The 23310-nt window shown below is 37.8% G+C and overlaps 1 protein-coding gene across 1 annotated transcript in view; it reads left to right on the forward strand.

The window, feature by feature from the left end:
* NRXN3 (neurexin 3) overlaps positions 1–23310 on the forward strand; it is a 1439365-nt gene that overhangs the window by 851568 nt on the left and 564487 nt on the right. The gene's annotated exons all lie outside the window — the stretch shown is intronic.

Consider the following 23310-nt stretch of genomic DNA (forward strand, 5'->3'; position numbering starts at 1 on the left):
TTGTGCATGTGCATTATAGCTAATGTTTTTCTGTATTATTTTATCAGAGCAGGTTTCTTTTTCACGCACCAACTACTAACATCTCCGCTGAATCCAATTTGGAAAAACAATGGTCCAGTCAGGAAAAGATATAGTCATGTGCTACATAATGACATTTCAATCAGTGATGGAACACTTATATGAGAGTGGTGCCGTAAGATTAGCACCATATAGCCTAGGTGTGTAGTAGGCTATACCTTTAGGTTTGTGTAAGTGTACTCTATGACGTTTTCACAATGACAAAATTGTGTAATGACGCATTTCTCAGAACATATCCCCGTCATTAACTGACACGTGACTGCATTTCTGATGACTCCAAAGTTGTTGCTAGATCTTTTCGTGGTTTGACAGTTATTTATTGAAATAGTCCTAAAAGCATAGGACCTAGGCATAGGAGAATAGGAAAGAGGATCAACTCTCTGAAACTTCTCTACTCTTTAAAAACAACTTCCACTTTAATTATTGGTGAGCAGTGAAAACTTTCATTTTGATGGTAGTTGTGTTTCGTGTTGTGAGAACATCAGATTTCTCTATAATGATTGCTTTCCAAGAAGAGAAGCGTTACTCAAACCTACTACACTTCCTAGCCTTCTCTGTTGGCATTGCAGATTTCCTTTCCTCGTGAGGCTTAGGGAATCCATGATGTGGATTTTTCTGTATTCAAGCCGGCAAAAGATATAGATCAAACATTTAAGGTCATTAACAAGAAGTTAAATCAGGACTAACACTGATAGAGAAGCATTAATTCAGGGTAAGCGCAAAATGCATTGCAGCATCGATTCTGGCATTTTTCTCTCCTCCTAATAGCTTTGAACATTTGATCTATATGTTGTGTGGACCTAAATGAAAGGAAATAAACATGTGGACAGATTTCTTCCTGTTGAGTTTCCCTCTCACCATTTTTCTGCTTTGGTAGTGAGCTAAGACCGTGAGCTTCATTCACCTAGAGACATTCTAAATTGAGGATGCCGGCCAGAGCACCAAAGCATGTAAATAATTTCTTTTTTGAAAAATTCCAAACCGAAGGACCCTGAGAATAGTCAGCGCATCTCTTTAAAATCGGTAGGTAAATTTCCAGAACCACTTAGCAGTTTTCATAGGCAGCAGGACACTATATTATTATTTTTACTATTGTTAAGAGCTAACATTTATTTCCAAGAACTGGGCTAATTGGTCCAAATTCATTATCTTGTTTGATCCTCACAATGTACAAATGGGGTAGAAAGTAGTAATTCTCAATTTTAATCCGAGTGAAAACAGATTAAATGACCCTTTCCCTTGGGCTCTGAGTAAATGTCCTATTGCCTCCTAGAATAATTCAGTGCTCACCGTAAAGATTTACCCCATCAACAGGTAATGCAATCTTTAAGGATTAATTATTCTAAAGGGTGTGTAGGCATGGGGATAAACAGCATATGTTGTTCTCCAGTATCACACTAGATTTTCATAGGTGATATATTATTACGACAAGATCCTTCTGAGAGTTTCAACATTGAACCCTTACTGGGTGGGATTGAAGATCATCTCAACAGGTGTTACTGAGTGATTTGCTTCTTGAGGGCATGAGTCATGCCCAGTGTAAGTACCACTTCCCAAATCTCTTAGTATGGCACTTTGCATAAAGCAGGAACTCAGGAAGTATTTGCTAAGCATGTGAAGGAATACTCAATTCTATAATCTGGCAGATTGTATCTTCGTGAAACCTTGGTAGGTTTTGTTTGCCTTTGGTGGGCATAAGATTTTTACTCTAAGAGGTCAGCTAGAGTTTCTATCTTGTTACACTTGTTTCCCTTGCTCCTTCATTCAACACCGCAAAGAAAACACCTGTAACATGCTTTGAGTGGCTGTTGCGAGGCAGAGGCATGGTATGAAGTGAAAAAGTAGCATGAACTGATTACCTCCAGTGCTTTTGGTAATGAATTCAAAGCGTATCTTTGTTATAAAATTGGTGGCCGAGGTGGTGGTTGTGGTGAGGAGTCTCTTTCCAAATGTTATGGCCAAGCGTTAAGAAGTATTTCCACGTCCCTATGTCAGAAGCCCCTAAATTAAGCAAATATCTAAATTAGAGATATATGAAAGAAGATAGGGTTTTTGAAGAAAATTTCTATTGCTGCTAGCCCTTTACCCTATACAACACATGATTCTTTTCTTCAGACTATCCTAAGATGAAATCTCTAATAGATATCTTTCGGGGAAATAGCCTTCCTAGAAACATTTCCTTTTTACAGGACATCCATGGACCTATGGTTAATGGATCTCCATTAAAAGGCAATTTCTTCCCCAAAACAAAGCCATCAAGGCATTTGAGTTAAATAACTTCAAACTCCCCCAGGGGAGCACCAGCAACCCTTAAATCCACCATACTTTTGAATAGCTACAGTTGGTCATCATGTTCTGATTGGCTTAGGTAAGTATTTATGTGTTGTTCCTGTGGTCCTTGTTGAGGCGTCTGGTGATTTTTCTTGAGTGGCACAGTGAAAGGAGGGAGGGGAGAAACACAGAGAGAAAGGAGGAAGGGACCAAGCAGCAGTTCCAGGAATCTGAAAAATGGAGAATTTCCAAAGCAAAGCTCAAGTCATCCAGAGAGGACATGCCTTTTGCTTTTATAGCAAAGACTTTTTCCCCCAAGTTCCTTCCTAACAAGATATATAGCCATGTAGGCCTATAAATATAACTTTTTGCAGTGACACAGACCAGTGAAAACTGTAAGTCAATCCATGGTGAGTGCAATCCCACATTATTTCATGCATAAAAAAAGAGTCCTACAACTGTATACATATATAATCCATTTCACAGTAACAATAAAAACATATTTATCGATTCATCAAAAGGGAGACAGGTTTTTTGTGTCTATCCAAATGTATTATACTGTGATTTTTCTCTTCCTTGAGAAAGATTTCCCTGAAGACGATGTTTATAGCAGGGGCAGGAATTTACATTACACTTGGGTATATGTTCTGACTAGGAAGCACATTGCATTTTGGAGTTGGGCTGTATTGGACATTCCTTGAAAAATCCTCTAAAGGGAAATAATGCTTCATCTACTCATTTGCTCAGATTTCCCTATAATTTTCAGTAATGGCTATTGCCAGCAGTCCTGGATCAAATACTGTGTCAAAAAGAGAAGGGGGGATACTCTTGCCGTGGAGACATTTTCAGATTAAGTTGAAAAGGTCCATAATCCTTATTGAAAATTTTCTTTATTGTCATCATGCTATTCTTGACAGTCAGTAAAATATCAGCTTTTTCCCCATTCAGCTGAGTTATTGCCTCTCTTCTTTCTCTCTCTCTCTCTTCTATATCCATTATCTCCTCAGTTCTCATGGTGCATAGTAAGTATTCAATAACTCTTATTGAAAAAAGTGAATTGAATTCAAGTCTAACTTATACATTCCTGTAAAAAACCTCTTTTTTTATTTTAAAGGCCTTTGGCTTTTTAAAATGTAGGAATAATTACCGGTCATCTTCCAATGAACACTTAGTGGTTGTTATTTTCTGGAATGCAGGATTCATTAAGGTCATTGGTGGCATTTGGATATCTTCATGGCCCTGATGTGCTGTAAGGTAGATGCCCAAATTAAAATTCCAGGAATGTTTTATTTCTCTCAATTCTTCAATGTTATAGATCTGAAGAGGTCACAGCCACTCTAGTTCTAATCCAGAGAATCCTGGAAACAGCAAATTATTCTAGAAGTCCTCTGGAATTCTGAATCTTCTGGTGGAGATATGTGGAGGGGGAAAGGGAGACTTAATCTGGTTTATTCAAAACCTCTTCTTTCTCATCTTAACCTTCTACTAAGTCACTTAGAAACTGTTGAGAGTGAGTACACACAGGCGTTATGAAGGAATTGTGCTGTAGCAGCAGTCTTCAAGATCTTCAGGGTTTGCCCTTATAAAAATTGCACAGAACCTAAAGCATGGCAGTATCAAGGATTCAGCATGGATCAAACATGCACATGCATGATGCTCCATAGATCTTCCCATCTCCAGTGAGTCAGGGTCACTTTTTGCCTTGGGTATAGCAACTGAAGGCCAACAGAGCTCAGCAGAGAGCTGCCCAGGATGAAATATAGTACTCTTTTGTGGACTTTAAGTGAGGGCCTGAGTGTCAGTGTCAACTGAAACGGAGTTCTAAGGACACCACTATGCCCATCACATAAGACAGATAAACTATGGAGAAGTTGCTCTGGTATTTCAGAAAGGAAACTGACATAAGAACATAGGCCAGACAGCAAATCAAAAAAAAATTATGGAAGTAGGGAGAGCAAGCTGAAATACAAAGGCATAACCAATAGCCAGATCAGGGGCAGATCAGAGATTCATCATAGATAAAGACAACTGGTGCAACCAGTTGGTCTAATGGCTGTTCTGCGGGGAGGCAGCCTTTTGATGGTGGTGGTTCTAGGTAGCCTGAAAGCCCCTGCCCAGTCTTAAAGGAGCCATAAACCAGTATGCCTGGGGTTCTATCCAAGTTCTGACTTCCTGAATTACTGTGTGTCCACTTACATTGGAGTCTTGGCATAATTTGTCCACTGACAGAAAAAAAAAAAATAGAAAATGCCCCAAATTTGCAGCCTCATGGCAGAGATGGGCAAATGTGAGAACTTTCCATTTAGCAACAATAATAATAGACATTATTTATTGACAGCCTTCTATTTGCCAGGCATTTGACATAAAATTTTGAAACCTAGTGGCAACCTACTCTTGGAACAGCCTACTGAGATTCAGAGAAGTCAAGTTTGCATAAAACTACACAGCAGGTAATTGGTAGAATAAGGATTTAGCTGCTAATTTGTCCCATTTAAGGTCTCTGAACTTTCCACTGTGTTACAATGTTATGTAAAAATATTCCACTGGCAGCGAGTAAGCCTGTCTTACCACTTAGAGAGAAAAGTCCACTCTCAAAAGAATCTCAAATAGGAGTGCTCTGGCAGCTGTAGAACCAAAGAAGATCCCAGAAATGAGAGTGCTCACTAGATCCTGGTCCATTTCGATCTGGTGGAAATAGTGAGTCGGAACCTGGGTGTCAGAGTCTCACAGAACTGATTGGGATCTTGGTTCTTCCACTTACTAGCTGTGCAACCTGGCCACATTGTTGAGCCTCTCTAGGTCTGTGATTCTTATTCTGTAAAATGTGATGATCCAAAGATAATAATGGTGTCTATTTTAGATAGCTGTCAAGATTAAAGCCCTTTGTTTAGTGCTTGGCACATGGTAAACATTCAGTACATGGTCACAGTCACTGTCATGATTATTGTCTCATCGAAGAATCAAGCAGGAAGTGTTGGCCATGTGTTGCCTTGAACAGAACATTCGATGGGGTAAAATGGACTCAGCAGGAAGTATTCAGGGTAGTGTACGCATCTTTTCTAGTACACATATACAATATTTACCAAACCAATGCTATTCAACATCCAATCCGATATGATGACGGAATGCTGAAAGATAAACAAGTGACTTCACCTCCTTAGTTCTCAGAATCACTACTTAGATGTTCTTGTAAGTCTCTTCTAGCTCCGAGAATCTGTGACTAACATTGTTAAGAACCTACTATGTGCAAAGTTTGTCACTGGGAAGAATGGAGTTGACACACTTAAAGAAGCAGTATGGAAAGAGACCTATCTGTCATTCTGGTATAGAATTAGCCAAAACGATAAACCTACTCTTTGGCTTTGTCATAGAAGGGTTTTGAAGAGAATGAAATATACATGAAGAGACTTGAACTTCTGGGAAGAATTGTAATAATATAAATATGCTGTAGCCTCTAAATAAGAATAGTGATGTTTAAAGGAATGTAAATTAACTAGAACACTAAAGAGAAAAGAAAGATGGATTTCACCCTATGGATCTGACTTTAATTTTAAGTTGCACAGGCAAGAGATTGGTTAGAGAGATTTATTTCAACCTTTATTAGTGTATTAGCAGTGTCACAGAACAAGGGATATGCTTAAATGAGAGAGGGAGAGAAATACGAACAACCAAGAGAGAGTCTTGGACTCTAATTTATTTAAATTTAGATTATTTTGCAATTGCATCAATCTTTGCATAAATCATAATTCTAAGTACTTTAAGCGTATGTTGCAGTCTGTTTTTAATTTTGCAAATCCTTAGCAATGTTTATTAATTATTATAATCACTGAACATCTTTTAACCATTAAGAAGACCCCTCTCAAAGGAAATTGAGGTTCTAAGTGACCAAAGTAATTAGTAAGTGGGGGAAAAATCTGTTGGAACACTTAGTTCAATCACAGTTATGTGGACACATCTTGAGATTAATATAGAAAAGAAAAAAATAAGATGGATAGGGAGGATACATTGGAGTAGTACCTTGAGTGAGTAAAAAAGTCTTCTAGTGTGTTCTTCTTGGATGAGAATATCTTAACATTTCTACAAAAAAATGGGACATATTGTTTACCTCTGAATAACACTGCCCCACTGAATGTTCTCTGACGTCAACTAGTTCTAAGATTGGATTTTTCAGAAGGCACATGTGATTAATGCAATCCAAACAAGACAATCCCATAAATGTATTAACGGGAATAATTATTTACAAATTTAATTGTAAATTAATTTTACAATTAGTTGTAAACACTTAGCTTTTTGTACAACACTTAGAAGTGTTTGAAATTTCTTCAAACTCAGACAGTGACATAATTTATAGTCTGAAGTGATTAGCACAATTTTAAAAGGTTGTGTTTACCTCAACAATATTTCCACTGGAGATTCCTAGGATCCTTAGTTAACCAGAATTTCCATTTGACTCAGATGCTGATATTGCATTTTCCCAGAATTCCTCTCACCTTCACTTTTGTGCTATTTCCAGTGAGTAGAATATTTCAACTGATGGCGCTCCTTTACCTCCTTTGACATGCAAGAGTGCTAAACCATCTTTTCCTTCCCTCTGTTCCCAGAAAGAACTAGGGACTTCTTAGCCTTGGGCTAATGTGAAGCTGGTAAATTGGCTTGGGAACTCCCTAGTGAATTTATTTGGTGTTTCACTGAAGACTCAGGAATGGGATTCTCTAACCCAAAGGAACAATTCTACTGGGGATTTCTAGCACACCGGAAGGTAGCCGGAAGGCATTTTTCTCTGAGTAGTTTAGAGGCCAGCTGATGCTGTGGGAGAAAGCAGGGGAAAGACAGAAATATGCTTTACAGGACTCCCACAAAAGAAACCAGTGGTTACAGAGTCTCATTCTGAAGCAGGGATTGACAGTAAGACCCCAAAGGTGTCAGTGTCTCTGTGTGTTAGCTACAATTGCTTTTTGTCATCAGTACAGAAACAAGGCATGCAGGATACAAGTGAAGGGTATGTGTATAAACTTGGCTTTGGTTTTAAGAGATCAGCTTCTCATACCTTTGTTACCACTCAAAAATAGGGTTCTCCTACCCACTGTGCATAAACAAGCCAATTAATTATGGCATCAGCCTTTGGGAAAAGAAATCAGCTTTATTGCTGGATCAGTCTGCAAGGAGACAGGGAGCAGGTGCCCTCAGATCTCTCTCCTCAATTTAGGATTTGGGATGATATTTAAGAGGTTAGGGAGAACAGGCTGGCACACGTTAACGCTGGGGGGGGGTGCATAATTTGATCAGTGGGCTTCAAGCATTTATGGTAAGGCTCTAAACATTTATGGCAAGGTTTTAAACATTTATGGTAAGGCATTAAACATTTATGGTAAGGAAGGGAAGGAATTTTAACACTAGATCTTCCTAGGTGACAGACCCCTCGCTTCTGATGAGAGTCTGACTTTCAATTTCCAGTCGTGTCCTGTTCCTGTGGTTCCATGGGGAGGAGAATCTTTGGTTCCTTGGTCATTTCAGGTCAAGATGTCTTCTTGTGCACGTGCTCTGGCTACATGACTTTGCAAATATTCTGAAAAATAATTCTTAATCACTCTGTTGGTAGGAGATGGGGTGTGTTTAAACTGACTCTAGTGGTCACGTGGTTATACCGTTAGGTCTCCTAGATGTGCTGGACCCTCCAGAAAATACAAGTCTTGAGCTCTATTTGTTTGTTTATAGTTTCCAAATTCTCAGATTCTGCCTATAAGAAATCTGACAAGATTAACTCATTTTTCTAATTTAAGACACAGTTATTTTCTGTGTAGGAGGCTATAAAGTTGCTCTAATTTTTTTTTTTTTTTACCTTTCTACTCTGTTTTTCACATTCCTGTCACTGTCAAGTCTGGTAATTAATCAAGACTCAGTCATGGATGGCTCTTTTTCCCCTCCCCTTCTTGTCCTTTCCTTTCCTGCCTGAGTGATGAAGAATGATGTCTCCTCCTATGTCCCTGGTTCTCAGAGCACTCAAGCCAGGCCCTATGACAAGAAGTTCCCACTGAGGGGAAAGCGCTGGGAATGACAAATGTGACTCCTGGAGCCTAGGCATCAAGGGGTGGACTTCCTGATCCTTGTCACTGGCCACCATCAATCTCTCTATGTCAGGAGGCCTTTGGGAAAAAAAGAAACAAAAAAAGAAAAAAAAGAAAAAGTTCTCACCCTGCATTGTACTTCTTACAGTGATGTAGGTTTTAGCACTATGGGAAATCTGGATATGCCTCTGTAATAGTGCTAGAAAGTGATGAGTCTTGAGTCTTTCCCAAGATTTTGATACCCAGGCTTCCTTTCACTCACCAACCCATAAGCACACATGTAGGCATACTCATACTCTACTTTTCTCTATTTGTTTTTTGTTTTCCAAGTATCTGCAGGGAGCAAAAGCAAATGTGCTCAGTGAAAAAAATTGGCAAATCTCCCTTTCATTGTATGTTTGGTTTCCGCCTCTGAACACCATAGGACGCAGTCAATATTTTTATTTAATTTGAGGAGATTAGGGAGAAAACTTCCTCACCTATCACAGGGTCCAAAACTATGTTAGAGGTTCATGTCATGCATTAAGATGCTGCACCTCCAAGAGGCCCCATGAAACAGAAACAATTTTAGGTGGAAAGCATGGTACACTACGACCGAATCAATCATACCCTTCTACAAATTCCTTTAGCAGATCCATTGACTATGGAGATCACTAATTGACAGCATGGCCCTGAAGGAGTGGGCAACAGAATAGATAATTTGAGATGGGTTGGAAGAGAAAATAATTTCTGAGAAAGGAACACCACATTGTCCGGAAGCAGTGTCAGGGGTAGAAAGGTTGAGGAAAAATGAAGAAGTGAAGGGGGTGTTGGCAGATTTATGCAGGCTGAATGAAATGAATAACTCGATGGCTTGGATCATATCTTTCTGTGTTTTGCACAAGAATTTCCATATTGTAGTTAAATAGAATCTTGGCCTTAATATGTTGTGGTGATTTTTTCCATTTTAGCTTGTTTTTGTATATTAATCAGGTATTGTTTGCTTTCTTGAACTGATTTATGCAAAAAGGAAGTATACTGTAAGGATACAGAGGTATCTTGTGAAACTCAAATTAGGTCAGGAATGTTATTAATTCAAGTAGCTATTTACACAATATGCTGCATAACAAACAATCACAATATCTCAGCATCATGGGGCAATAGACATTTATCTCTCATGGAGCTGTGTGTTGGTTGAGGGTTAGCTACTAAAGGATGGGAGTGGCTAAATGACTGCTAATCTCAGCTGGGCTCGCTCATGAGCCTGGGCATCAGTTGGATTTCAGTGATGTGGGCTTTGCTCAGTCGAGTAGATCAGCTTTAACTACACATCTCTTGTCCTCTTCCTGTGTCCAGCTGGATAGCTTGGACATTCTGTATTCATCTCTGTTTTTGCAGATTAGTCTTTGCTGTTTCCTGGGCCAAATGGCTATGTGGGAGTTCTCATTCTCAGGTTTTATCATACCCACTTAAGAGAACAGCCAAATTGACATCTCCAAGTCCCAATCTAAATTCTTGCGGAAGGAACTTTCTACTCAAGACTTGTGGTCATATTAAGCAAAGGTGACTGCGTAGACCTGCTGTAACCATCTGGTGAATAAAAGAATGGGCAAAAGACAACAATTGTCATGTACCACGTTAGTGACAGATTGATTATTTGAATTCCTTAACTTTGCTGTGAGTAAAGCAAAAAAAAAAAAGTGTGGGGTGATTATTCTTAGTTGTTGCTTACACAGACCAAGATTCTTAGTAAATTGATCAGTTAAGTCATTTGAACATGATTCTCAATAGGAAGACCTTTCAATGGTTTGTTCAGAGCTTTTCTTTCTCTTTTTCTATTTCCTTGATGCATTTGCAATTGCTTTTTTTTCCCCTTCATTCTGTGATTTGTTGGAAATCTCAAAGAATCCTTGAATGAACTCTGAATATCCATTCCCTTTCTTGTTTGCTGGCTCCATAGTCAAAGATCCAAACCAGACATTCCATTGGTGGCCTTAACTACATGCAATGATGTTTTTCAAGCTACTATCTTCAAGAACACCCAAAATTGGCCTATCAACATTGATTTTTCTCTACTGCCTCAATACACAGCCTCTTCCCCAATTAGGGTGGCCCCCTCCACCACTCCATGTTTATCAACCCTGTCTCCATACCTTTTCTCGAAGATTCCCATTAAAAATGTCCTCTCATCTTTTCTGACCACTGAATCAAGATGTATCAATTCCTGAAGCCCCTATTTCCAGTCCCATATTCTCCATGATTCCTTTATGGAACCACATGAACTCTTCCATTAAACAACTCTCTCTCCCTTCTCTGAATTTCTGATATTCTTCTTTCAGCCAATGCCATGGTTTGCATTTAATCCCATGCTGCCTTGTATTCTTCTCTCAATTTCTCCTTTCATTGCTTTTATATCCCACACTAGATTACTTAGTCCTTCAGTAGAGGCACCAAATCTTGTGCCTCTTTTGTGTTTCCCAAGAACCGGAGACAGTGCCAGTCACATAGTAGGTGCTTATTGTTATCTGATCCTACAGTTATTATTAGAGTATCAAAATGATAGTTATACTATCAGAAGTCTATCTGTCATCATTCTCTGAATTATCCCTTCTCCTGCTCAACTTTTTATATCAGTCTTTATCTCTCTCTTTCTAGAGACCGTTGTTTTCCATTATAAGGGCAACTTCGAGAAGGAGGATACTCTTCTTTTACTCTGCCATGCATTTCTCCACGAGTCTGGGAGGAAATGGATGATGCAAGCAACTTCTTTCTGATGTGATTTATATGAAATGGAAGCATTTTCTATTTTCCCCTTATGTGCTCTTGTTTTGAATTGCAAATATTCATTTTCACATATATTTAAAAGTTGTTTTGATAGTATGTAATGTAGATTTAAAACATTCTGAACTTGGCTGTTTTCCCTTGATCGATTCCTTTTTTTAGTAGAAACACTGTAAATACACCAACAAGTGTCAGAACATACAGTATAGTGAACAGCCAAGGACAATCTGTTATGATATTCTGCATATTAAAGACTAGTTTGTTTATGCCACCAGGAGGAATTCATTTTTAGTATTTGGATTTGATGGATATAGTGAGAATGATATAATTTGCTTCACTAAACAACAGTACCACAGCAGAAGGTTATGCATTACTCTTTACTCAATGCTAAAGGGAAAAAATTGTAATGATAGAAAAAGTTAAGGTCACCAAAGAGGTAATATTCCTAGAATTAACAGAAGGAAATTCAACTATGATGCATAGAAATTGAACAGCAGTAATTGCTTTCAAATAGGTAAATTGAATAGGCCAGGAACTTGCTTCATTGTAGGAGAAGTAAAGCTGTTAATTGTTTTACTTAGAAACCTTGAAACTGAGGAATAGTCTCCAGAGAATAACTGATGTGAGCTATAATCTTCCTGAGTGATTCTCCAAAATGGGGATTGAACCATGAGAAGGATCACAAGTAATTTCTGAGTTACCAAAACCACTGGGCTTTCTTTCTCTTTTGTCTTTACTCGTCTTCCTTCTGTTCTTTCTTCTACTTCCTCTTCTCTCCCTAACTTTAGTTTACTCTTTTCCTCTTGCTCCTCCCAATTTTTATGAGGTTTTACATAGGCCTTAGAGTGAAATGATTGATTAAAAGCTACCAGTCTTATGAGAAGGACAAAATTAAATGTTTTGGGCTTTGTTTGTGATTATTCTGATGACACAGAAAAAGAAATAACACTCGGAGTCAAAGATGAGCAAAATCAATTAAATCAATCTTCATTAACATGTATTTCTTAAGGGAGGAGATATAAAGATGTATAAGAGTTTATGCTTTCAAATTGTTTGCAATCAATTGAAAGCTAAAAAAGATATATTAGGAAAAAGCAATTGACAGTTTAAAATAATATGTGTTAAGAGTAAATTAGCTGATACAGAGAGAAGTGTGAAAAAGGAGACAGCCACTATTCTTTGGGGTGGTCCGAGGAAGGTGGGTCTTGAACTGGATTTTGGGAAACTTGTATAACATTCAAACAGAAAAACCATAGCTGGAGCTGAGTTTGAGCAAAGGATGGAGGCAGCTCTAGATAAGCTTATCTCAAGTAAGATTTTAAATGGTGGATAACCCTGGGAAACTGACTTGGGACCACATTGTGAAAGGCCCGGAATGCCAGGGTAGAGAGCTTGGGGTCAATTCTGTATGTGCTTTAGAACAATTGATAGTAACCATGGGAAAGAAAGATGTGAGCAATATAATAGAACAGTAATTGAGGGGCCAGGTCATTGATTTGGGGTGGGAGAGTAGGGGTGGGGAGGAGCCTAGACTAGAGAAGGGTAAAAAGGATATATTTTGAAGGCTAGCAGACAAAGTGAATGAAGGCATCAATGAAAAACATTAAAAAACATCAAGAGAAGGAAGTGCCTTTGTGAAGGTGATGGTTTTGAGATTTTTATGATTATGAAATAGCCAAGTGAGATTACCCATTAATCAGTAAGGAGATCCTGATGTAGAGTTTGGGAGAGGGTTTAAAGCTAAAGCCATGGGTTTGTGAGTTAGCCACCTACAGATGATGGTTGAATCCATGAAATATCATGCATATCATATATCAATATATCCATGAATGGTATTTTCCACAAAAGAAGTGTGTTCAGAGTGTTTGGCATGTCCATGATGAATTTATAGTAGGAGAGTGAGGAAGCATTGAAGAAAGAAGAGACAGTTAGAAGAACAGGAGGACCCAGCCAGTGTATAGAGTAGTGAGTACTTCAGAACTAATGGAGGATCTGGAACTCTAAGGCCAGCTGGGTGATCATGAGACTAAGAGGGATGAAAATGGGGATAATCTGGGATGAAGAACAAGGCTTAAAGGTCTTTTATAGCGATCATTTGCTCGTCTGTAGACTTACATCCCTGGGAAGGAATGAGTTAGCTTTTTCTTGTTCTTTCTTCATTAATACAAACAGAAAAACAGGTGGTGAAACAAATTGGAAAACAATGTACACACAACTAACACTCCTAGATAAAAAGATTTCACACTGTCTCTTGCTAACCTGTTCTGATACTCAATGGCTCTTGTTACCCAGGAGTTCTTTTTAAAATCATCATCCAAAATCCCCACTGCTCTCATTTAAGCCACATTTTTTCTGGCTTTCTTTTGTTTATCCTCAGGGGGCATGAAGAACATATGGTAACTATATCCCAAGTAATAATCTTCATATTTTTGAAATAGGAATTACAGAAGATATTTTTCTTTCTAGCCTTCTATTCTTCAGGCTAAATACTACTAAATAGTTTAACTTTTCTTTATGGGCACTTCTTCTGAGGATAGTGGCTCAGACTGAGTCAAATTCAGCACCTAGGATTTGGATAAAATTTATATTGAAGTCACTGATTTTTGTCGGTGAGCAACATCGGAGTCAAGTTTGCCTGTTAGGTAGACATTCAAGAGTGAAATGGTGACTCCTTTTGGGAACAATTCTCTATGCATCTTTTGCATCCTGAGAGCACTTATCAAAACTAATAGGTACATAGTAAATCTTTCAAAAAAATAAAACCTGTGGTCAAAAGGGAAGCAATGTAACTTTTACCTCTAATTCCCAATGACTGCCATATATCAGCTCACTTCATGTTTAAATGAAAGCTAGGATCAAAAAAGATGTACTAAGATATGAAATTAGGAATATTATTTTTAAAAGATTGTTAAAAGTCAATGCTAGAGTGTTGGGCTGTTTCTTAGGGATACGATATTTTATTTCTTTTATATATATTCAGAAACACTCAGAGGTATTACAAGCTCTGAGATTGATAGGCATTGACCTTTTAATGAATGTTGCCTCCACTTCCTCTCTAGAATTTATGCCATCATTTTCCATGGCAGTCTTAATAAAGATTACTGAAGGACTATGGGTCTCAATTCATGAATGCATACTTATTGTAGGCCAACCAAGAGTTTGGCAGTGTTCCAGGGGAAGTTAAGAAAACACATAATCACAGACTATTTAAGATGATAAGGCTTCTGATTTATCCCAAAGCAGGGATTCTCTTGACACCATAACAAGAGCAAATGTTTACATAGGACTGACCTTGTGCTAGGTACTGTGCTAGCACTTTCTCTATAATTATAAACATTATTTCTCTTAATACTTAAAACAACCCATTGAAGTAGGTGCTATTATTATTCTCATTTTACAGATGAGGAAACTCATGAGACTTGCCTAAGAGCATATAGCTAGTAAGCAACAGAGCTTGGATTTGAACCAGGGTCATATGACTCCAAATCCTATATACTTAGTCATTATCCCATGAGAGATGCCTTCCAGGTTCTTCTTGAGCAAACTGAGCCATGAGAAGTGCACTACCTCATACTTAAAAATTCCATCTCCTGTTGAAATGGGATCTTCCTTCCCATACCTCTCCTTTCTTGGTTGAATTTCACTCCCTGGAGAAAGACAGAAAAGTCTATTCCTCAGAAGCTGAAGACAGCCTTCAAACTCCTCCAAAATCTTTTCTCTTCAGGATTTGTATGATTCTCTCCTTCAACTGATATATATGACATTTGTTTTATTTATTTAACTTTGTAAAACTTGCCTTTTTCCAGAAAGGCTATTAGATGGTTCACACAAAAATACACAGTAGACAAGCGACATAATATATCTTTCCAAGTTTTGTGACACCAAGAGATTTGATAGGCATGCCTTTTGTGTCTTCATTGGAGCTATAGATAAACAGGTGAGGGCAGTAGAGGCTGTAGATCCCTGCAGCATGCCCCTAGACACTCCCCCCAGGACTTCTCATATATCCAGACTGCATCTCTCCATCCCAGTTACAGTGTTTGTTGACTGGCATGCTTATATCAAGACTTCCTTAGATAGTATTTTTCTCCAGGATCTAATCATCCATTAACCTCGGAAGACAGCATTAGATAGTGATATGGAAGCAGATGTTGGATACAAAATACGTCTTAGTTAGAGCTTTGCAATATTGAACAATTTACTTAATCTCTGAGCTTTTAGTCTCTTCATCTAGCAGGGATAACAATAAGTATTTGCCCTTCTTTTTTAATTTTTATTTTTTTCCCATGTACATCCTATTTTGAATTTGGTATACATTACATCATCTTCACCACTCGAACACTAATTATAGTTCATCCCCTCACATGTGAGCCTAATCACCCCTTTTGCCCTCCCCCCCTTTCCCAATGGTAACCACCAGTCCAATCTCCAATGCTATGTGTTTTGGGTTTTTTTTGTCGTTTTTATCTTCTACTTATGAGTGAGATCATATGGTATTTGACTTTCTCCCTCTGACTTATTTCACTCAGCATAATACACTCAAGGTCCATCCATGTTGTCACAAATGGCCAGATTTCGTCATTTTTTATGGCTGAGTAGTAGTCCATCGTGTATAAATACCACATCTGCATTATCCATTTGTCCCTGGATGGGCACCTAGGTTGCTTCCATGTCCTGGCTATTGTATATAATGCTGCAATGAACATAGGGGTGCAAGCATCTTTGTGCCTTTGTGTTTTCAAGTTCTTTGGATAAATACCCAGCAGTGGAATAGCTGGATCATATGGTAGATCTATCCTTAATTTTCTGAGGACACTCCATACTGCTTTCCATAGTGGGTATTTGCCCTTCTTAAGGACAGTTGTAAAGATTAAATATGATACATAGGTGATATTCTTAGCACATAGTAGGTGCTCAGTTATGATTGCAGCTACAAGCCAAGAAGGCTTTGTGTGGCCAGTGGAGTCTGGTAAGTGTTTATTTAACAATTAGCTTTATGGGTGGAAAAAGCTCTGGTTTGTAGCATTTGCTGATTTCTATGGTGAAATTATCCCACCAAAGCTGCTTTCAAGCTAACATTGTGACATCACTGAACACAGAGTTGGAAAGTGATATGTACAATCAAATCACTCTTGGGAGCCACTGTAAGCCTGTTCCAGCATGCCACTGTGTATGCCCCATGTTCCACTTCCACTCCCAGGCACAAGTAAGATTTACAGCATTAGGAAGTAGATAACAAGATACACAGAAAAAATTTTCCATTACAAGGAACTTCCATCAGGTACCGATATTGCCTGAAAAAAATGACCATTTTAGTTACATATATAATTGTAAATCTTCTTTTGCCTGTTCTGGTATGGGGGCTCCAGTTATTCTTTCTAAATTTGCTTGCTTTGTTCTTTTCTTTACCTCCATCTGTCTCACCCTCCCTCTCTTCTTCCCTCTTCCAACAAATGCATATATGGCAACAGTTATTAGGGAAAGTGAAGGATTTTATAGAAATTCCAAGGTTCAGTTAGAAAAATGAACACAAAATGCCCATGTTTTATCAATATGTAGCATTCTGCTAAGCGTGGGTATAAAAAGAAACATTTTCCTTCCCAAGGAAACCACCATCAAAATCTTGGCATAAGAGAAATAGCCTTGTTTAGTATTGGCTGTTTATTCTTTCCTTGTAGGGAGAAATGTCTGAATATGCTCATTTTCGTACTTTAAGTCATCATCAATTACAGAGTTGCAGGCGCATTTCTTGCCGGCTGCCTCCAGTGGCTGTTTGCAAAAACCAAAGCAGCTGTTGGGTAGATATTGAAAAAGCATCCTGCGTGCTGCCATCCTGTTTTTGTCTCCTGGCACAGGTGGAGATCTTTATGCATGGGGAAGAAAATGAAGGGCATGCATTCAGGTTCCTTTCTAGCTGTCTCCTTAGAAAGCACTGCTTTTTGGACAGTCCTCAAAGCACGACACAGCTGAGACTTGGTATAGACACACATACGGTGTCATAATTATATGCCAGTCGCTTCCTTCTGGCAATCCTTTGGCAGGTGGAACCAAATTCTTCTCTCTGAACAGCATTACCAACTGCGATTTCTCTTTGTATTTAGCAAATATTTTGCCATTATGGATTGTGTCAGCGATGATTCCTTTTATGCTTCAAAGATTGGAAAACTTTTCTCTTGGAAGATTGACTGTTGATTTGGGGAAGTGGTGATAGCCAGGCAGAAACTGGACAAGGAATTAGGATATGTAAGTTTTAACAGTAAGTTTTCCTTAGCCACTTCATCATACTTGAAAATACAATACCCTGTAGATTGGGAACCTAATTTTACAGTGGCTGTGCTTTTAGAGTGTTTTAATCAATCCATTTATCAGACAATTTTTACTTTTCAGTGCTTTTTATTGTTGAGGTATTTTAATATATATCTTAAATCTGTAATTTTTGAGGTAAGGAGTCCTACCATAGAGTTACCAGCAAGGTGAGAAGAGAAATAGAAGACTACGTCATAAGTAGAACAAAGCAAATGGACTCACCCCTGAATTGCTGTTTAAAAAGTTTGTTAGTCACTCTTGTCACCATAGTTTAGTACAAGTTAATGACAATTGGACTATATAATTTTGATGTAAAACATCAAGCACGTCATAATTATTATCATCCATCTTTATCTATTGTCATCCATCACCACTATTACTGTATTTTTAATTCTTGGATTAATCTAGTCCTAATAGAGCATAATGGTATGGAAATTATATAATTACATTGTAAGTGCAAACTTTATCAAGTCAGAAATCCAGAAATAACACCTCCTGGGAAGGACTAGCTGTATATGGCTTTAAGATATTTACCTCATACATGTATAGAAATATGTAGGTTGTATGACAGATGACTTTTGTTCTATCTCCCTATGTTTTCATTTTGCCTCTATATCAAGAATCTCACACTTTAGTGTTTAGAAGAAGCACTTAACGCCTTTGCTAACTATACAAATTTTGAGATTTCATCATAGTGGATCTCTGGTGCGGCTCTTGAAATCTCTCTGTATACTTTTTTGACAAGTATCCCAGATGCTTCTGATGTAGGTGGTCTGGAAGAACACATTTTGAGGAACATCTCACTCTGCCCTCACTGTAGTCATTCATTGTTCTGCCTATATTTTTGTTAGATTGCTGTCCAATGGAATACGACTATCAATAAATAATCATTGCAATTAATATTATATAGCTTATTATAGTTACATTGGTCCAAATTATATTGGTCACTAATAATTTAGTGATATTAATAATGATGAATGATAGCAGATGCATATTGGTACTTACTATGCCAAACACTCTTTTTAGGGATTTGCATGTATTAATTCTCCCAAGGGCCATTTGAGGCAGGTAGTATTATATCCTCATTTTCTTCATGAAAAATTTCATCTGGAAGAGGCTGATCACTGAGTGATAGAGGTAAGAGAGTGGGCTCTGGAACCAGACCATGTGGGTTCAAGGTCATCCTCTGCCACACTGGCTTTGTGACACTGTCAAGGGTCCTTCGCCTCTGCCTAACTGAAAATGACAGCTGGGGATATGACTAATACTAACCTCACAGGGTAGTGGTGAGGATTACATGAGCTGAAATACACAACTGTTTAAGTCTAGCCTGGAAAGTCTTCTATGCTCTAGAAATGTTAACTGCTATCACCTTCTGTTGTGACGACTCTGCCTTGCCAGCCCCTTTTCTACTAGGTTATTGTCATTAACATCCCAATGCTGCTTTCTGGACTATAACTATCTTTAGCTAGTAGGGAGTGTTTCTTTTTTCTTTTTTTTGTTCACTAGAAAACGTTTGGTTTTCAATTAATTTTAATAGGCAAACATACAAATATTAGGCATAATTAATAATTTTGTTACCTAATTAGAAAGGCAGAACACAATGCATGTGAGCAGGAAATTAATGTACAAGTCTCAGTGTTCATTACCTCTATTAAAATAATTTACTTTTTTAGCATAAAATTTGAAAAACATTAAGACTCTTTCTCTACCAGATTGAATTACAGACATTAGCTATCTGTATAATTTACCACTTCCAGTAGGAATGTCTCCCAGCAAACTATCACTTCAAGCTGCCTTCTAGCCCTTCTGCCTCTCAGGCAGGCTCACAAAGTGTGTTGAGTTTCAAAGGTATTTGCAACTGCCGGTATCAATGGGACATCGTCTACAAGTCCCTGTCCTGTGTCCATCCATCACTGTCTGTCAATTCCTCAGACTATGGTTCTCAGTGTTAGCTTCACGTGGGGTTCTTTTCTAAATACAAATTCCTGAGCACTAGATTTGGATTCAGTAGGTCTGGACTGAGGTTCAGGAACTTAAGTTCCCCTCACAGCTTCCCACTTCTAGGTGACCCTATTGTAGCCAGTCCACAGAATTCTCTTTAAGAAACCCTAGTTTAGATTGTAGAATAAAACAAACGTGCACATGAGTTAAAATTTGGGACGTAGTAGGACAAAAGAGACTGAAGTAGGAATAACAAACATTTCAAAAGAAAATTAGGCTCACATGTGAGGGGATGGACTATAATTAGTTTTTGGGTGGTGAACATGATGTAATCTACACAGAATTGGAAATATATTAATTACAATGTACATCTGAAAGCTATATAATGTTATAATCCAATGTTACTGCAATTAAAAAAACAAAAATAAATAAAAATTTTAAAATAAATAAAAAAGAAAATAAGACTACCCCTCTGAAGGCATCATTAATACATCATATTAATAATTGGTGTAAAGGTCGGGGGTGTTTTGCAGCAGGGTTTAGAATAGGGGCAATGAGGTGATGGAGTTGAAGCCGGGAACACTAATAAAGGGAGCACTATGAAGGTGAGCATGTGTCAAAGCAAAATCACCATACAAGATTACCTTCTCTACTTCTTCCCTTTATGTCTTTGGCCCACTCTCCCTGTCCCAGCCTGCCACTAAACATCCTGCTTAGAATGGACCAAGGTCCCAGAGGATTGTTGCATAGCCATAGAGGGAAGGTTTTGCAGGTTGTGCTTGGAAGCCTCTGGGTATGTTTATATATATACACAGTATATATATTTTGGCATTGTTTAAAGAGAAGGAGAAAAGATGGGGAGAAAGATCCTAAACAACGAGAAAAACAGGGCATCCCTCCTAGATGATAATTCAATTGCGAATTATCTCAATAATTAACATAGCTGAGAATCAATCATTGAGAAGCAGATCTAGAGGTTTTATTGGATATATATTTTAAATTTTATTTAACTAACACATAAAGCATTATTCTATAAGCTTTAAAAATATTAACACATCTAATCTTCTTAACCACTTTGTGAGGCGGGTATATTAATATTGGAATATTACAGACAAGGAAACTGAGAAGTTCAGTAAGTCTCCCAAAGGGCATGAAGAGGATCCAGCAAGGTGATGGCTCTATACTTTGGAGGAAACGGAGTATCATTTTTGTAGAAAGGGAGACTACATTCTGAGTTCATCTTGAAGGATGCTATTTGAAGTAATTATAGTGAATAACTCTGCAAGAATTAGAACCCACAACTCAAACAGAATTCAAACATTCTGACAGTAAAGGTAACTCTCTGAGAGTTTGCTTCTTATGATGATAAATAGGATGGAGTTAGCTAATCCCATGTAGGACAGTTCCTGGAATTATAGAAGTGGGCACATGAAGTAGATTGAAGAATCAGAATTCATTCCTTAGACTCTCTGCCACCAAGCTTCATTTTTTCTAGAGCAGGACCAAGAATATATTCAATGTTCTAATTTTTTATTTCTTCTTGGCCTAAAGAGCTCAACTCAAGATCTCACACTGAGAACAGTGAAATCTTGATCAAAGATGTTTTTTTAGCCAAGAATATTTTTTTCATTGCCATGTCCCCAAAACATCTTTCTAAATCAATTAATATTTATCTAAAATTTTATTTTTTATGTTTTAATAACATAATATTTACAATAACCGGCATTCAATGTTTTCTTACTCTGTATGGTCACTGTTTCAATTGTTTTACCCATATGCCATTGTATGAAATAGCACAATTTACTTTGATTAACCCAACTTTATTGGACATTATGGTAATTTTCCAATTTTTGCTATTATAAACAGCATTGCAGCAGTCATATCTGTAGCTAAACTACGTAAAATGTTTGTAATTATATCCTTAGAATAAATTTTCAGGAGTATAATTGCCAGTGTAAGAGTGTGCATATTTTTAAGTTTTCAGCACATTTTGCCAGATTTCCTGCTAGGATTGTTGCACCAATTTGTATTTCCACCAGCAACATAGGAAGATTTTTATAAAAAGCTTAAAATAAATGAAATGCAAATTAACAACCTCTGAGTTCTTTTTAAGAGAACTAGCAGTCTTTTTCAAGAACCAGGATGTCCAATTACCTGTTTCCTTAGAAGAGGGAATCAAGCTTATGTTTCAGTCTGTCTATAACAGATTGCCATGTCAAGTACGAAGGAAACTTCTCCAAAACTCACTTGGGGCAAAATGTTATAAATTCTCTGAGCCATGAGTAAAACTCCTGGTATCTAAGACACTCTCATTCCCTGTCATCATTTAAATTATCAGGTCGCAGTTCAGATATCACCCCTGGAGAGAATCTTTTCCTACTACCCTATCTAAAATAGTCTCCCCAACCTACCAGGCAGTCTGTATCATTACCTTGCCTTATCTTTCTCTTAGCACTAACCGCTCTTCTGTTTGTTTATTACTTTATTTACCTCTCTCGTTGCAACATAAACTTCTAGGAGTAGAGAGACCTTTCTTATACTAGTCATTTTATTCTTGGGGCATAAAATAGTGTTTGAAACATGAAAGACATCCATATATGATGAATCAGTGAATGAATGAATGAATGAATGTGGTCTTATTAAATCCCTAAATTCACCACGCACCATTCATGCACAGCTGTTAGTCTGTGGTACAATGCTATTAAGGGACAAAATATGCATATGGGACAAAGTATGCTTTCTAATCTCTTCTAAGATAGTCAGCCTGAGAAAGAAGGACTATTAAAGCATTGATAGCATTGGCCCTTTGGTTACAAATGCGAGTTAATTTCCCCTTGGATGCATCCTATAAGTTGCTGTTTAATGGTATTGGGCTGTTATGATAGATGAGTTTGGCTGCACGTTCCTCTTTGTTTTCTTAAGGGCTGTGCCTTTTGGGTAGCCACCTTAATGAATTTCCTCTGCATGTGTCTTCCATGGATAAAGCTTTAGCAGAGATATTAGAGATCCTAAGGTCAACCTCACTTAAGATTATTTTGTCCAATAATGGGAGTTCTGAGAGAAACTCTTTTGAGAGAAGTATCTTAACAATTTACCATGCACTTTAACTAGGAGAATATGTTTGTTTCACTAGGACAAGTATGGAATCTGTGTCATTCCCAGTGGTATCCCCAGCACTTATACAATGACTGATGCAAAAAAAGCATTCCAAAAACTGTTGAATAAATGAACAAGATAATCAAAGTCTGTCCTACCTAGTAAGAAAGCCAATTGAGATCTATTCAGTGTTCTGAGTAACTCCTTTGAGCATTGAGAATCTGTGTGACTGGTTCTCTCTTGCATATCTCAGTTGACATGCTAAGTATGGGCAGTAGAAATTGCTTCAGTAGGCATTTAACTGGCTTGAATTTGTGAGATCTTATTTGTCTCATTGGGAAGAATGCCTACCAACTTCCCTGATTCTTTAGGAAGCCCACATCTCCCAGTAGTTGTATCTGGATTTCATATAGATCTCTTAGGGTATAAAAAACATTCCTGACTTCTGCGTATTTGTTATTACCCAGCAAAGATGATTGGGTCAATGTCACTTCTTTTGTCATTTCTCAATTCATTTGATCCGGATTACTTGGTTAGCCAGGATAAGACAATAGAGCCAGTCTGATACTACCAGTCAGTTAATTTCCTCATATCTGGGGGTAAAGAGTCCAGGTTTTAGAACCAAATAGCCTAGATTGTGTCCTGTCCCCACTACCTACTATAATTGACCTTGGGAAAGCTACTTAACCTCTTTTTTGCTTCAGTTTCCTCATCTTTAAAATAGGGCTATTAAGAATACCTTTCTCATTGTCATTGTGAGTTATGAGTTAATACATAAAATGAGCTTACA

The sequence above is a fragment of the Equus quagga genome, chromosome 20 (assembly GCF_021613505.1).
Source record: "Equus quagga isolate Etosha38 chromosome 20, UCLA_HA_Equagga_1.0, whole genome shotgun sequence".
NCBI lineage: Eukaryota > Metazoa > Chordata > Mammalia > Perissodactyla > Equidae > Equus > Equus quagga.